Below are 17775 nucleotides of genomic sequence, written 5' to 3'. Positions count from 1 at the left end.
CCCAAAAGGCATAACCAAGTATTCGAACTGCCCGTACCGGGTCCCAAACGCTGTCTTCCACTCATCCCCGGCTCGGATCCGAATCAAGTTGTAGGCCCCCCGGAGGTCCAGCTTGGTGAACACCTGTGCCCCTTGCACCCGCTCCAGCAACTCCGAAATAAGGGGCAAGGGGTACCGGTCTGGGATGGTGATTTTGTTCAGGGCTCGGTAATCATGGCAAGGACGGAGTTCCCCACATTTCTTCTTAACAAAGAGCACTGGTGCCGCAGTAGGCGAGGTGGAAGGCCTAATGAACCCACGCTCCAGGTTCTTGCGCAAGAAGTCCTGCAAAGCCTCGCGCTCTGGCTCTGTTAGAGAGTATAAGCGACTCACCGGTAGGGGCGCTCCGGGCTGGAGGTCTATGCCGCAGTCAAAAGACCGATGCGGCGGCAGCTGGTCTGCCCCCCGTTCCTCGAACACGTCTTGGTAGTCCCGGTACACGGCTGGGAGCGTGGGTGCTGCCTCCTCCGTGGGTGCGGCCGCTAGCATCTGCGACTGAGCATGGGAACATGGATCTGGGAAGTGTACGGTCCGTTTGACCCAGTCAATCTGAACGTTGTGAGCCTCTAGCCAGTCCATTCCGAGCACCAGGGGGAACCGGGGCATGGAGGCAATGTCCAAGGTTCGCACCTCCCGGTGCTGCTGGAGACACAGGACCAAGGGCTGGGTCTCCCGAGTGACGGCACCCGAACGCAGGAGCCGTCCGTCAATTGCCTCCACCTGTACCGGTTCTGGCTTGTTCTGAAGTGGCACCTGATGATGAGCGGCAAAGGCAGCGTCCATATAGGAGCGGGTTGCCCCCGAATCTACCAAAGCGTGGGTAAGAATCCAGGGCCCACCTGGAGGGTAGAGACGCACCGGTACCATGAGATGTCGCAATTCTACTGGTGAGGGCCCTTCTTGCATGGTTTGGGACCCCACGTTGCTAGGGCCTTCGGCTACCGAGGTTGGCGGTTTCCCTGCGACTGGTAGCTTCTCGGGACAGGAACGGGCGTAATGTCCACCCCCACCGCAGTAAAGGCACAGGTTCCCCTCCCGACGCCGCGACTTCTCCGAGGGGGAGAGCCGAGGTCGCGCAGCCCCAAGCGGCGTTGGCTCGACTGGCAACTCGGCTGTGGGCGTGGACCTGCTGGGAAGGACTGGCGCCAGGAGTCGGGAGTGCTGGCGGTCCCGGGTCTGGCGACGGTCCTCCAACCGATCGTCTATCTGCAGGCTCCGCTGAATGAGGGTATCCAGTGTGGTGGGACGATCCATCATGGCCAACTGGTCCAGTATCTCGTCCGACAGTCCCTCAAGATACTGGTCCCGTAGTGCAGAGTCATTCCAAGACAAGTCTTGTGCCAACAGCCGAAATTCTGTGGCGTAGGCGGCGGCTGTGGACTTGTCCTGTCTCAACCGACGAATCGCCCGATTGGCTTGGCTCTCCTTCAGTGGGTTACCAAACGCAGTCTCTAAGTGGTTACAAAACCCCACATAGTCCGTTAGCAAAGGAGAGTCTTGCCGGAGCAGTGGCAAAGCCCACTTGGCCGCCTGGTCCTTTAACAAACTGATTAAAAAATGCACCTTGGTGCGGTCGTCAGGGAAGTTCCGGGCTCGCCCCTGAATGTACAACTTGGCCTGGGCGAGGAACATGGGAAAACTGGCCTGGGTCCCATCAAATTTCTCTGGCAAGGCCACTGGGTACTTGCCTGGAGCTAGGGCGTCGGCCCCAGGATCTGGAAAGGCTTCCAACCGCTGCTGAAGCGCCGCGACCACATCGCTTAGCTGCTGAACGGTGTGGGTCAAGGCCTGGTTTTCCTGGGCCATTGCCACCAGCGCAGCCGCCTGGTTAGCCATGGCCTCTGGCTCTTCCCGAACGCACCCCAACGAAGGGGGAGTGCGGGTGTGGCGGGAGCAAACTGTGCTGGTCCCGGGGGAAGGTACCGTGGGTGTAAGCAGAGTCCACACGAAGAGGGGCGAGGTCCAAGACGGGGAGCCGGGCGGGGAACAGGTACGCTGGAACAGGAGGCCGAGCTGGGAACTGGAACACCGGATAGTCAGGAACAGGAGGCCAAGCAGGGATCAGGAACACAGGAAGGTCCAAAGCCAACAACGACGTTGCTCCCGCAACCTGGGGCCAGGCTGACTGGGCTTTTATCCTCTTCTAAGGCCGGGGGCGGTCCCGGCCCCCAGGAGCCCCGCCTCCTCTGGCCTTAAGGCGAGCACTCCTCCTGGGGGCAACCAGTTCCCTTCGCCTCTCTGCCCTAAGCCTCTGCAGATCAGGAGAGGCCGAAGGGTTACTGGGCCCTGGAGGAGGCTCACCTGTGGCCACTGAGTCGTCAAGCCCCTCTGGGGCCAGAAGGGCTTCACCTGGGGCCAGCTCCTGATGCTCTGTCACAGGTGCAGGCTCTTCAGCATCTAGGCCTTGCCCCAGTTCAGCCGGCCCTGGAGGCGGGGACTCCTGTGCAGGCTGGGATTCCTCTGGTTCATCCTCTGAATCGGAATCCCAGGCCATCACACGCACTTACCTTTCACCTGCTCTTTCCAGGCTCGAGTGCAAGCTTTAAAACTCCATGTCAAGGGCGCCTCCCCTTTTCTTTTGCTCCGGAGATTTCCCTAGAAAAACACGCTCTCTAAAGCATGACCAGAGCAAACAGAAATCTGTGGAAAACCCAAGCTAGCATTTGCTATGACTGAGTGATAAAGAGCGAGCTTTCACAGAGATAGATCAGGGCAAATAAAATAAATAAATGCTGAGCTTTTAAAGAACGGAACTGTATCTTGAAAGAGCGGGGCAAAAGTTGAGTGTGGAGAGATTAGTAGGGTTGCCCCCTTTTTTAGTTTTATTGTCTCTCTGCCTTTAACATGAAGCAGTTGAATGCTTCTTGACATGAAAGTGAAGCCCATGGTGAGAAAAGGCTTCACTTGCTACATTTCTGTGTGTCAGCCAGGCCATTGTTTCCTTAAGGCTCGGTAGCAGGGGCAGTAAAGAAAGATAGCACATAGAGATGGGCAATAGACTTGCTACAATTCTTATGTAGGACCAGGTGCGCAGCCTGGGAGTCATTCTGGACTCACAGCTGACCATGGAGGCGCAGGTCAAGTCTGTGTCCAGGACAGCTGTCTACCAGCTCCATCTGGTACGCAGGCTGAGACCCTACCTGCCCGCGGATAGTCTCGCCAGAGTGGTGCATACTCTGGTTATCTCCCGCTTGGACTACAGTGGTGCCTCGCAAGACGAAAATAATTCGTTCCGCGAGTCGCTTCGTTTTGCGATTTTTTCGTCTTGCGGAGCGCGGATTCCCCGGGTATTAACAGTTTTACAAAAAAGAAAGCAAACCCATAGGGAAATTCGTCTTGCGAAGCACCTCGAAAAACGGAAAACCCTTTCGTCCAGCGTGTTTTTCGTCTGCGAGGCATTCGTCTTGCGGGGCACCACTGTACTGCAATGCTCTCTACATGGGGCTACCTTTGAAGGTGACCTGGAAACTACAACTAATCCAGAATGAGGCAGCTAGACTGGTGATTGGGTGGCCACCGGGACCACATAACACTGGTCCTGAGAGATCTGCATTGGCTCCCAGTACGTTTCCGAGCAAAATTCAAAGTGTTGGTGCTGACCTTTAAAGCCCTAAACGGCCTCGGTCCAGTATACCTGAAGGAGCGTCTCCATCCTCATCATTCAGCCCGGACACTGAGATCAAGCGCTGAGGGCCTTCTGGCAGTTCTCTCCCTGTGAGAAGGGAGGTTCAGGGAACCAGGCAGAGGGCCTTCTTGGTAGTGGCGCCTGCCCTGTGGAACGCCCTTCCGTCAGCTGCCAAGGAAATAAACAACTACCTGACTTTTAGAAGACATCTGAAGGCAGCCCTGTTTAGGGACGTTTTTAATGTTTGATGTTTTATGGTGTTTTTAATATCCTGTTGGGAGCCGCCCAGAGTGGCTGGAGAGGCCTGGCCAGATGGGCAGAGTATAAATAATCATCATCATCTAAAGGGGAACTGATTTTATAATGAATTGATTTTAGAATGCTGTTGTTAGCCGCTCAGAGCCCGGCTTCGGCTGGGGAGGGCGGGATATAAATAAAATGTTATTATTATTACAGTGGTGCCCCGCAAGATGGAAAACCCGCTAGACGAAAGGGTTTTCCGTTTTGGAGGTGCTTCGCAAAACGAATTTCCTATGGGCTTGCTTCGCAAGACGAAAATGTCTTGCGAGTTCCTGCGGGGGTTTTTTCCTCCCCCCCCTTTTTCTAAGCCGCTAAGCCGCTTATCTGCTTATCCGCTAAGCCGATAAGCCGCTAAAAGCAGCTAAAAGCTGTATTATTAATATTATTAGCCTACTAAGGCAGTTCACACTTTTGGAAGTGAACTGAACCATATCCACCTTTTGAAGTTTGCACTTCTCCCAAACTTGTCATACAATCTTCTGAACAAGGAATGCATAGTAAGGCATATGCCAAAGTATGCAAGATTAGAATGCATTATGTTAGGGGAGATTGCTTTGCAAAAACGAGTAAAGAAATTTGCACTAAAATAGTGATGAATTTTCATGAGGATTTTGTTTTTTAATGCGAGCTGATGCAGAAATAGTGAACTCAAGGCTAGGAAAATGTGAAGCCAAAGATGACACATCCCTCCTCCCTTGCACCTTGAGATGACCGTCCCATCTTAGCAGGAGAGCAACATCTGAAGGCAAGGTGGTTAGAAGTTGCTGAAATGAAATTTAAAGACCCCAGAAAAGGGGTTGGTCATGATTCTGGGGAATGATTCTGGAGAAAGAGGCATTAAAAGAGATTTAAAATGTGCTTAAAAAAAAAAAAAAAACCAAGACCCTGTATTAGAATCTGAAATGGGGAGCTACAATTCTGGGGGTGCAAGCAAGAGGAAATCAGACAAGGCACTAAATAACGATAGTAGCAGCATCTTGTCACCCAATACAAACAGATGTCTCAAAGCAACCTACAAAAACCACAAAAAAAGTAAAAACAAGAAAACGGAGTACAATAAATAAAGCTTCCTGAAGTGCTCTTCCAGCAATTCTATTAAAACAACAAGTCCTCTAGTCCAAAATGATGACTCTAATCACCATCAGTGCTGTTTTACTAAAGGGGAAATCTTTGTGAATTAACAATAAAATAAGAAAAGTATAAATGAAACAATAAAATAAGAAAATAAAACAATAAAATAAGAAAAAGGGACATGGGTGGAGCTGTGGGTTAAGCCACAGAGCCTAGGACTTGCTGATCAGAAGGCTGGCGGTTCAAGTCCCCATGACAGGGTGAGCTCCCGTTGCTCAGTCCCTGCTCCTGCCAACCTAGCAGTTCGAAAGCACATCAAAGTGCAAGTAGATAAATAGGTACCGCTCCGGCGGGAAGGTAAACGGCGTTTCCGTGCGCTGCTCTGGTTCGCCAGAAGCGGCTTAGTCCTGCTGGCCACATGACCCGGAAGCTGTACGCCAGCTCCCTCAGCCAATAAAGTGAGATGAGCACCCCAACCCCAGAGTCGACCATGACTGGACATAATGGTCAGGGGTCCCTTTACCTTTACCTTAAGAAAAGTAAACAGCAAGGAAGGGCAGGAGAAAAACAATCACCCAATTAAAGTACTATGTGCTGAGAAGGAAGGGAACCAGGTGTTGATGCCTTGATTGATTGATTGATTGATTGATTGATTGATTGATTGATTATTACTCTACTCCAGAGAAAGGGCAGGAAAATTGAGCAACAGCATCCACCAGGGAAACAATAATAAAAGCCACCATGAGAGGTGGGAGAACGGAAAAGCGGTCAGGTTCCCACCGACTAAGGGCTCATCTACGTTTACCTTGAAAAACCCAAATTGCTGTTTTTTTTCTGATTCAGCTGTAACAACTGGGTTTTCCTGGGGAAAGCAACAGGGCAAAAAATGGCGCACAGATACGAACCAGGAACCTTAGCAAGCACAGGACCAAAGGTTAAGTGTGAGCGAGCCCCAGGGCATGCCCACTGAGTGGACAGAACATTATAGAATGTACGTGTGATACTTCTCGTGTGCAGAATACTGGGTTGCAGGTCTGGATGTAGCAAGCAAGCAAAACTGCAACCTCCGTCTGGAAGCAAGTTGTTGCTGTTGCTTTTAAAAATATATATATCTAGGGAGAGTTTAAATGGCCACTGTGTACCTTGCGTAGTTTGGCACCAAGAGTAGGAAAAATGATCTGTGAGAAAACCAGTCAAAATAAAAACTGAGAGAGGTTTTTTAAAATAAATGAATAAAATGCATGTGATTTGTCTTTGTTATAATGCTAAGGCACTTCGCTACCCCTTCGAGAGTGTCTATGAGGAAGGGAACATTTGCATGCTGAAACCGTGCCATCTTGGTTTCTAAAATAAATAAAATTCAAAGGTTGCCCCCTTTTCTTTCCTCTTTGGCAAACGCGTTTCGGTTTTTCCCCTCCAGAACACTGCAGGAAGTGTGGTTCTTAGCATCCTGTCTTAACAGCACTGGTGTCATTCTTTCACAACAGTTGAACTACTGCCAAGAGAGAGAGAGAGACCAGGATCACCTGATTCACATTGACGTGGCCTTTAGTGGCGGATTAATCCTCTCTGCAACAGGATTCTGTTTTTCTTCCTCAAAGCGGTATAATAATAGCACGGGGTAAGTAAGGGAAGAGGCAGCAAAGTGGTGACTTCACCAAACCAGGGGAATAGGAAGGAGAATGCGGTGGGGGTGGTTCACCCCAGGTGTCATCCGGGGTGTGTGTGACAAAATCCCCCCAGGGCAGGTTGCGTCGCTTTGCCGCAATCAACCCCCTGCCACGACGATTGTGCCGCCTTGGCGTGATCGGACCCCCGCCGGGAGGATTGCGCCATTGTGCCGCAATCGGCCCCCCTCCGCCACTGCACCACACTCCATTCCTGAGTCCCGAGAGATTTGGGGCACAGTTCTTAAAATATAATTCATCTCTCTCAAAGTCTAAACCTAGCCTACCACACTTTCCTTCAGCGTGTATCAGGATCCAAAAGGGGTCTTGAACATATAGTATGAGAGAGGAAGGATGTGGTGTCATGGTTAGAGTGTTGGACCAGGAACTGGGAGACCAGTCTCCAAATCCCTACTTGGCCACTAAGTTCACTCTGTGACCTTGGGCCAGACACCATCTCTCAGCCTAACCCAACCATGGACACCACCTGCAGCTCCGTGGGGGAAATGGTGGCTTAATAATAAAATAAATAAATTTAGCCAACTCTCAGGGCTGTCTTAAGCATATGTGGCACTGGGGTGCAAATATCCGCTTGCCCCCCAGTTGCCCAGTCCCAGGCACACAGGAAGGCAGAGCTCGCCAGCCACATCAGTGTCTTACTGGCTTGGTCGCCCCCGAACTCGCAGCACAGAGCCGCAGCAGAAGAGCCCACCGCGGTGCTCAGACCAACGGGTGGGCTCTTCCCTGGACTCAACTCTCAGGCCCTGGACTCTCAGCCTGGTGCCCCTGAGAGCCCGGTGCCCAGGTGCCCTGCACCACAGCACCTATGGGTAAGACGGCCCTGCCAACTCTGGAAGGGGTTACAGGGAGGCCAGACTTCCCTATACAGACAGACAAGAGCAGATCAGGTGCTACTTCACTGACCCTTTAACAGAGATATGCTGAGCTCCAGCTGAATCCAAGGTAGATTCTGAGAATATGGAACAATCCATTGAGAAGGTCTCCTACATGGGTCACCTTGAAATAAACAGGAGCACGACACCTCTTGATGAATTATTACTGCTCAGGCAGACGAAAAGGTAAAATGCTTTTTAATGTGCCATACATTCTAATTTCCTGAATAAATTTGCCCTCCACTGAAGTTTATTGGGCGCTGTGGTCTAAACCACTGAGCCTCTTGGTTTTGCCCATCAGAAGGTTAGCAGTTCAATTCCCCGCAACAGGGTGAGCTCCCGTTGCTTGGTCCCTGCTCCTGCCAACCTAGCAGTTCGAAAGCATGTCAAAGTGCAAGTAGATAAATAGGTACCACTCCGGTGGGAAGGTAAACAGCGTTTCTGTGCGCTGCTCTGGTTCGTCAGAAAGCGGCTTAGTCATGCTGACCACATGACCAGGAAGCTATACGCTGGCTCCCTTGGCCAATAAAGCGAGATGAGCGTCGCAACCCCAGAGTTGTCCACGACTGGACCTAATGGTCAGGGGTCCCTTTACCTTTACCTTAGTTTAACCCTTAGTAAAATAGATTCCTTGACACTTGGATTCCTAGAGAGCAACTGCTCTTCACCAAAGCCAACACCTTTAAGATACATTGACCATGAAGATGGGAGGACCAAGAGGTACAATTAACCATTGGTCATGTTTGTCTCAAGACAGATATACCCCCCCCCCCTTTTAAGAGGATAATTACACAGCAGTTCATATGAGCAAAAGCCTTGGATACAATTTTTTACGTCGGGGCTCATGCCTTATGTGGACACTACAGGTTCAGGCAATATGGTTTGGGCCTTCATTTCTGGTCTCGAGGAAATATTTCCATAGTTGCCAGGCGATGTGGAGTAGCTTGTTCAAAGACAAATTGCAGGCAGAACATGTGGAGTTACAGGTTGTATGGAGGTACACATCTCCATATGAACTTGCCTGGGCTTTGAGATCTTCTGGGAGGCCTTTCTCTTGATCCTGCCACCTTCAGAGGCATGTGAGGACATGAGAGATGGCCTTCTCAGTGGCTGTTCCCAGGTTGTGGAACTCCCTTCCACGGAAAGCTGGATTGACCTCCTCTCTACTTTCCTTTTGCTGGCAGGCAGATCTTTTTTTTGTTTTGTTTTGTTCCAACAGGTCTTGGGCTGTTGTGGCAGGGTCTTCTGAGGACAGGCGTTACATGAACAAAAAAAGAGAGGGGTTGCTGCTTTTAAATGGTTTTAGTGTTTTAGTGCAGATTTTAGTAGGGTTATTTATTTAACTTGCTTTTAAAAATATTTATCTTCATTGTGTGTTTTTTAGTTGCATCTCTTTTAATTTATGCTGTGAGCTGCCTTAGGCTCTGTATTAGGAAAAAGGAAGGATATAAATAAATAAGAATAGGAGTTATGCAACGGGTGTCAAGTGGTTTGAATGTACAGACATACCTCAGGTTACAGACGATTCAGGTTGCGCGTTTTCGGGTTGCGCACTGTGCCAAACCCAGAAGTACCGGTATGGGTTACTTCTGGGTTTCGGTGCTCGCACATGCGCAGAAGCACTAAATCGTGCTTTGCGCATGCGCAGAAGACCAAATCGCGACCCATGCGTGCGCAGACGCGGCGCTGCAGGTTGCGAACATGCGTCCCGCACGGATCACGTTCGCAACCCGAGCATCCGATGTACTGCTCTGGCAGTGTACAAACAACATTTTATTCTAGACTCAATGGAGACTAAGTACTACCTAGGTAGTCCACACACACTCTAGGTCAGGCTTCCTCCAACTCGGCCCTCCAGATGATTTGAGACTACAATTCCCATCATCCCTGACCACTTGTCCTGCAAGCTAGGGATCATGGGAATTGTAGGCCAAAAACATCTGCAGGGCCGAGGTTGAAGAAGCCTGCTCTAGATCTATGGCATATTTTGCGTCCCTTAAAAGTGCTTCTTGAGAAACCGGCTTCATTCTGAAAAGGAAAGCTCGTTGCCGGTTGATTTTCCCTTGCTCAGCAGCATGCCCCTTTGAAATGACATTTTGGGTCACCAATTCCTTCTTCATTCACCTGGAGCTTGTGTAGGATAGAAAATACATTGCTAGCCTAATGAAGGGGAGAGTTTTCAAATGGTATCAAGTAACCATATCTGGCACCTTTGCTATACAGTGTTACCTCGGTTTAAGAACAGCCTTGTTTATGAACGATTCGTTGACGAACTCCGCTAACCGGAAGAAGTGTCCTGGTTTGCGAACTATACCTTGATCTAACAACAGAAACCAAATGGTGGAAGGGCACTGGCAGCGGGTGGCCTCATTCGAGAAAGCGTACCTCAGTTTAAGAACGGTTTCGGTTTAAGAACGGACTTCCAGAATGGATTAAGTTCGTAAACCGAGGTACCACTGTAGAGTTTTCTTCCAATGCTGACGATGTACCTCTTTACCTCTGACACCTAAGCTGTATATTTGTTGAACCCACCCTGTTCTTGTGATTGTAATTTGTTCTGAACCATTTTTTAATGTTTTTTAAAAATGGTTTCAACCTGCCCTGGGGGCATTAGAGGAAAGGGTGAGCAAATATTAATACTACTACTACCAGCAGTAGTAAATTTTGCCTCAGGAAGGCTGACCTGAAAGCTCTGCTTTTAGTCCTTCCATAAAATGGCCAGTTGAGACCTGGATGTGTTGTTTGGTCGTTTAGTCGTGTCCGACTCTTTGTGACCCCATGGATCAGAGCACGCCAGGCACTCCTGTCTTCCACTGCCTCCCGCAGTTTGGTCAAACTCATGCTGGTAGCTTCGAGAACACTGTCCAACCATCTCGTCCTCTATCAGCCCCTTCTCCTTGTGCCCTCCATCTTTCCCAACATCAGGGTCTTTTCCAGGGAGTCTTCTCTTCTCATGAGGTGGCCAAAGTACTGGAGCCTCAGCTTCAGGATCTGTCCTTCCAGTGAGGACTCAGGGCTGATTTCCTTCAGAATGGATAGGTTTGATCTTCTTGCAGTCCATCGGACTCTCAAGAGTCTCCTCCGGCACCATAATTAAAAAGCATCAGTTTTTTGGCGATCAGCCTTCTTTATGGTCCAGCTCTCACTTCCATACATCACTACTGGGAAAACCAGTATGCTAGCTATGACTAAACCATTAAATTCCCATTGTTTTTACTGTAACCATCAGCGCAGCAAAAAGGCAGGGCATGGCAGGCAAACCGGGTGCCGAGGTGGCTGCATTTTCATTGCCATTGCATAACGCGGGGCTGAGGTTCTGATTCATGTAAGCACCATGAGGTGTACCTTCCTCAGGGCTAACCCAGCAGAGAGAGGTGGAACGAGAGTTGCCTCTGCCTCAAGAAACATCACATCCAGAGTTTCCGGGGTTCACCTGAGGCTGCTCAAGGTGACTGGCTCCAGGAAGATGTAGCAGATAAGATTTGACTTCACACTCAAGTTTGACAGAATTAGTAGGAACGCGTGTGACCTGCCCTCTTTCCTTCCTGTACATACGTACAGCAAAAGCCCCACTCAGCCATCCTAAAACATGTCACAGTCTCTGTGTGAGGGAGGAGAGCAGGGCCTCACCTTTTCACCCTCACAGTTGTGCCCCACAACGGCCTTGCCTCAAGGCTAACTGCGCTTGCCAAAGGCCCCCTGTTAGAACCCTGAGCGACCCCATAGTCCTCACTCCTACATCAGTACAGCAACACTAGTTTTTTTACTGTAAATATATCTTCGTTTTTAACAGATCTTTTCTGTTTATATACAGTCATACCTTGCTTCTGGAATGGAATCCGTTCTGGAAGTCTGCTCAACTTCCAAAAACGTTCGAAAACCAAAGTGCGGCTTCCAGTTGGCTGCAGGAGCTTCCTGCACTCAATCGGAAGCCGCACCGCATGTTCGGCTTCCAAAGAACGTTTGCAAACTAGAACACTCACTTCTGGACAAAATAAAAAAATTCCTTCCAGTAGCACCTTAAAGACCAACTAAGTTAGTTCTAGGTATGAGCTTTGACAAAGCCATTTTTCACCTTCTCACCCCTTGCTTTTTCCTGTAAGACCTATTGCAGTCGTTAAGAGTCGTCAACAGGCTCATCACAGCTATCTGTCAATCACCCATTCCCACCACCCTTCTGAGTAATACCCCTCCCCACCTTCTCACTATATAGAAGGGTCTGGTGACTTCTGTTTCAGTGTATCTGAAGAAGTGTGCATGCACACAAAAGCTCATACCTAGAACTAACTTAGTTGGTCTTTAAGGTGCTACTGGAAGGAATTTTTTGTTTTGACTATGGCAGACCAACACGGCTACCTATCTGTAACTCATTTCTGGGTTTGCGGCATTGAGGAGCCAAAATGTACATGTACCAAGGCGTTCAAGAACCGAGGTAGGACTGTACAGTGGATGCTCGGGGTTGCGAACGTGATCCATGAGGGATGCACGTTCACAACCCGCAGTGGCGCATCTGCGCACGTGCGGGTTGCGATCCGGCACTTCTGCGCATGTGAGACCCCCGAAACCCAGAAGTAACCTGTTCCGGTACTTCTGGGTTTCGGCGGGTCCGTAACCCAAAAAAACGCAACCTGAAGCGTTTGTAACCCGAGGTATGACTGTATAGTTTTAAGTTTATAATTATCCAAATTAATTCTATAACTCTATTGAGTTCAATTCTATAATGATTTAATTTCAATTATGGTTTCCCATGTGTTTTTAGCTGCTTTTATTTTATCTCTAAGCTGCCTTGAGTCCTTGTCAGGGAAAAAGGTGGTGTATAAATAGATCTATAATCATTATCATCATCATCAAATCCAAGGTTTTAAAACCTCCTATTGCTTTGTTGTTGTTGTTGTTTAGTCGTTTAGTCATGTCTGACTCTTCGTGACCCCCTGGACCAGAGCACACCAGGCACTCCTGTCCTCCACTGCCTCCCACAGTTTGGTCAAACTCATGCTGGTAGCTTCGAGAACACTGTCCAACCATCTCGTCCTCTGTCGTCCCCTTCTCCTTGTGCCCTCCATCTTTCCCAGCATCAGGGTCTTTTCCAGGGAGTCTTCTCTTCTCATGAGACAGCCAAAGTATTGGAGCCTCAGCTTCAGCATCTGTCCTTCCAGTGAGCACTCAGGGCTGATTTGTTTAAGAATTGAGAGGTTTGATCTTCTTGCAGTCCATGGGACTCTCAAGAGTCTCCTCCAGCACCATAATTCAAAAGCATCCATTCTTCGGCAATCAGCTTTCTTTATGGTTCAGCTCTCACTTCCATACATCACTACTGGGAAAACCATAGCTTTAACTATACGGACCTTTGTTGGCAAGGTGGTGTCTCTGCTTTTTAAGATGCTGTCTAGGTTTGTCATTGCTTTTCTCCCAAGAAGCAGGTGTTTAATTTAATTTCATGGCTGCTGTCACCATCTGCAGTGATCATGGAGCCCAAATAAAATCTCTCACTATCCTATTGCTTACAGTGGTGGAAATAGACAGGCTAAAAGAGTAGTGACTTTGGAGCAGCCAGACTGACTTTCCATCATATCCTCTCATACTTTATGTGCTCAGCTGCCTGACCTATCTCTGTCCTGCTGGGCAACAGAGCTGCAGGCAGCAATAAAACAAAAGATGGTGATGAACAGGCAACATGGCAAAGCAATTAGAGCTTTCCGCTTCTCCATACAATTAAAAAAATAAAATTGCAATTATAGGTCTAAGCCGAACGGTGTGCATGGTAGATTGGATCCTGAGGATTTAAGCCTGTGGTTAAGATGGAAGAGCAACTTTTGTACCCTATGGCTTCGGCTCATTTTCTTGTTTAGGTTTTGAAGTTTGTAGAGTTTGTTAAGCCTTCCCCTCAGGACTAGACTTCAAAGATACTGAGGAAGAAAGGAGAGGAAGAAAGCCACGAGACAGAAGGAAGATGAATGGAAAGGGCTGTAAAAAAATTTTTTAACGAGGAAAAAGGAAGGGAGCTAATAGCACAGCACTGCGAGGATTGCACTGAATTGCTGAAACTCTCTCCAAAGTAAGTTCTCTGGTAAAGCTGAATGATTCAATTGACGTGTGTTAAGGATGTGCATCATTTTTACTTGAGAGTCCTAAAAACAATAAGGTAAGGACAGCCTGCTAGATCCAGCGTTCTTCTCTCATGGTGGCTGAACAGCTGCTTGGGCAAAACCAGCAATCAGGATTCGAACACAAGACCCCTTTCCCCTCTTGTGGTTTCCAGCAACTGGCATTTAGAAGCATAGCTGACTCCAACTGTGGATACAGAAAATAGCCATCCTGGCTAGTAGCTATTGACAGCCCTCTCTTCCTCGGGGAATCTGTCTAATCTTCTTTTGAAGCCACCCAACTTGGTGGCCATCGCTGCCTCCATTGTTTAATTATGCATTGTGTGAAGAAGTGCTTTCTTACCCGCCTTGAATCTTCCAACCTTCACAAACCAAGTGGGGAAATGTGATTCCTGCAAAGCAGTGGCTTTCAAACTGCAAAAGTGCAGCCCTCCCTCATGACTTAATTCAAGCATGGGGAGCTGGTTGCTTCCCTTCTGTTTAACTCCCAGTCCTGGCCAGCTGTGGCCTTGCACTGCTTTCTGTTGCCAATGCACCAAAGCCGCAGCATAGAAGCAGCCTGTGGCCAGTCATCGGGTGGCCGTGGGGCAGGGCAGGGTAGCGGGACAGGTGGATATTTCTATCGTCCCAAACCTTCATGCAAAGGTTTTTTTTGGGGGGGGGGTTGTCTCTTACCTAAGCTTCCCCACTCCCATTTTGGCTTTCCAGCACACCTGGATTTATGCATGCACTACATAACTAGAAAAGGGAACAATAATAATAATAATAATTTATTTATAGCCCACCCATCTGGCTGGGCTTCCCAAGCCACTCTGGGCAGTTTCCAACAAAACACTAAAATACAATAACCTATTAAACATTAAAAGCTTCCCTAAACAGGGATACCTTCAGATGTCCTCTAAAAGTTTGGTAGTTATTTTTCTCTTTGACATCTGGTGGGAGGGCGTTCCATAGGGCGGGTGCCACTACCGAGAAGGCCCTCTGCCTGGTTCCCTGTAACCTGGCTTCTCGCAGCGAGGGAACCTCCAGAAGGCCCTCGGCACTGGACCTCAGTGTCCAGGCAGAACGATGGAGGGCAGAACGATAACCAAACAATAGAAGACTAGCCAATCAACATATGGCAATGTAAGCTACCAGACAGTCTGAGCATGAGAGTCACATGAGGTTTATTAAATGCATTAATTTAATAAATTACAATCCAACAGGTGCACAACCATAACGTAAGTGCCATAAGAAATGCCCCTGGATGAACAAGTAGAACAGCATTTTTCCTAGGGGCAAACTATTGTTCTTGGAATTCTGGGAACCAGTTTTATCCGTGCAACAGACAGTCCTTCCTCGAGGAAAAATCTCTGGATCCTACATCCGAAACCCTACGAACACAAGGGCTGCCTGACTTGATCTGGGCGTCCATCTACTTCAACTTTTCCACTCCAGCGACAGTCCTTCAGACTATTTAAAATGTTTAAGGCCCTCTTTTCCACACACTTTCAGACCTCACAGGGAAACGTTGCAATATAATAATTCAAAACACACAGAGAGAATCACTGCAATACTGTAATATTTTCAACAGAACATCATGTCAGCAGCAGCAATTGAGAAAGCACATTTAAGGCTATCCAGCAGCCCAGATGCCTTTCAAAGCTCACAAGCAAAGTCTCCTTGTTCTTTCGATAGCCACTTTGCTGAAGGATCGTATGCCAATATTGTGAAAGAAAGAAACAAATAAAACAAATGCCAAGAATATAAAACAAACAAATAAATCCTGTGCTTTCCCCGCTCCCAAACATCTGATGCTCAACATATATAGACAGCCTGGACACAGAGACTTTGCAGAACTGAGTTGTCACAAACATGTGTTCATTTATCAGGGGAAAGATAGCAAAGTCCTGAACGGAGGGGAAATTTTTACAGAAAGATAAAGGAATCATTATATCCAGTAGCAAAATGCAGTGCAGTGAGAGCATTGACGTGTTCACACAAGAAGTCCCAATGAATTTGGGTTTGAACCCCAGTGTCTGTGCCCCAAATTGCAGCCTCATTTTCTCGTTTTCTTAACTGCTCCTCTCCCCTGAAATCCCATACAGACAGCAGCCTTCGCAGCAGAGAGAGAGAGAGAGACAGAGAGAGAGGGAGAGAGAGAGGGAGAGAGAGAGAGAGAGAAGATGAGGCAATGCATTCTCACATGTCTGTCACACTTCCATCTCCCTTGTAAATGTATACAGCAGTCAGAGGGTGGTCAGTCCACTGAATGAGTGCCAGCCAGGGGCAAGGTCCTCAGCCGTTTTCGCTGCCTTAATACTTTCTTCCAGTAACAAGAAAGAAAGAAAGAAAGAAAGAAAGAAAGAAAGAAAGAAAGAAAGAAAGAAAGCACCTACTAGCAAAGTCTACTTTTCATACAAGTTATACATCTAGAGAGGCACAACCAGTTTGAGGGGGGTGATGTGGAAACAGCCTCCCCAACTCTGGCAGGGAATCCAAACTGTTGCAATGTCGGCCTCTGCCTCCTTGTCGAAAACCATCCACAGTTTTCAAAAAGTAAAAGAGTTCTTACCTGCAGGTACTGGTTGTAGCTGAGGAGCCCTCGCCTCCACTGGGCGACATTCACAGCAGGTTGTGTGGCATGATCACTCTGCACATTTGATGCTTTATGGGCTGGATTAGGATTTAAAAAAAACGAAGCCACCAACACGATAGATAAAACAAGTTGGACAAGTCACGGTGACAAGCGATTCACCTCGTTGTAAGATTTCAAGGCAGGACTCATAACCATAACAGTGCCTTACGCTTAATAATAATGCCTTTCTTTCAAGAATCTTGGTGACTTTGACAAGCAATAACTCATTGCGCCTTGCAACACAACCGCAGAGAGGTTGGTAAACAGAAATTCGGGGAGCCGTGGAAAGCTTTACAGGGAGCGGGGGGGGGGGGGCTCCCTTCTGCTGGCCAAGCAAGATCAAATAAAGAAGACATTTGGCAGAACAGAATGAAACAAAGAATTTACAAAGAGTTCCCAGGAAGCTGGCATTAGAAAATGATGGATGTCTATTTAGGTAAATCAGTGTGGTCACCTGTAAATCAAAGGAAGCAGACAGATTTATAACCGCTGGGAATCTGGACCATTGATTCCCATGGAATTCGACTTTACCTCCATGTCAAAACCAGGTTAAGCTGGTTTGGGTCCTGCTGTAATTCCCAAAATGGGGGCCCACCCCCCACCCCCAGGAATGCATTAAACAAGGTACCATAAAATATGTCTTGTGGTAACTTAAATGCTATGAGGTTTATAACGATATAAACTTTCAGGAACTACAAAAATATGCCGAGCCCATCAGGTTTCAGAACTTGCAGCGAAACACAAACAAAAAAACGTTTTGCTAAACTGGAAATCAGAGTGACGTTCTTTCATTTTTAAAACAACCCCCCCCCTTTTTTTCCCTACTTTGCTTTCGCAAGTAAAATAGTAAGGAAAAGCACAAGGCCACTATTTTTCCTAATTGCCCAGTAAAAGAATAAAACCTGCTCCCACTTTCCAAAGCTCTGCCCCAAAGATAAAACCAGGGGGGTTTTTCCCCAGCCAGAACTCAGTTCCAGCACCTCTTAGGTGAGCCATTATAAGAGAACAAAGGAGGCGTTCATTGTGAGTTCTGGCTCCTCTTTTTCTATAAAAATAGCACTGGATAAATCCTCTGGTAAATAAAAAATCCAAGGAGGAGTAGAAAGTTTTGCAGCTAGGTGGGACACTTCCTTCTGCTGGCTAAAACCAGAATTCTTTAAATCCTTTTTTTAAAAAAAAAAATACTAATAAATGTTGTTAACATTATCCTTTGATTCTGCAAACCTGTGCCCGCTTGCCTGGGAGGAAACCTCAGTGTACACAAAGAAACTTACCATATTTTTCCGTCTATAAGACGGCCCCATGTATAAGACACCCCCTATTTTGGAGGACTCAGATTTAAGAAAATGGGGAAATAAACTATCCGTGTATAAGATGCTTCCTCATTTTTGACATTATTTAATGGGGGGGGGGGGACCTAGTCTTATACACAGAAAAATACGGTACTTTCCAGAAAGAC

General features: G+C 47.9%; 1 protein-coding gene across 3 annotated transcripts in view; it reads right to left on the bottom strand.

Moving 5' to 3' along the window:
* Positions 1–16624, bottom strand: part of LOC309327186 (transmembrane protease serine 11A-like) — a 73917-nt gene extending 57293 nt beyond the window's left edge. For all 3 annotated transcript variants that reach the window (XM_081836343.1, XM_081836344.1, XM_081836345.1), the window contains exon 1: positions 16254–16624. The gene's annotated coding sequence lies outside the window, so the exon portion shown is untranslated. The remainder of the gene's footprint in view (positions 1–16253) is intronic.
* Between the last annotated feature and the right edge of the window lie 1151 nt (positions 16625–17775).

Source organism: Podarcis erhardii (genome assembly GCF_964252035.2).
Source record: "Podarcis erhardii genome assembly, chromosome: 13".
In the NCBI taxonomy this organism is placed as follows: domain Eukaryota; kingdom Metazoa; phylum Chordata; class Lepidosauria; order Squamata; family Lacertidae; genus Podarcis; species Podarcis erhardii.
The sequence above is the reverse complement of the archived record's forward strand: the minus strand, read 5'-3'. Positions and strand labels throughout refer to the sequence as shown.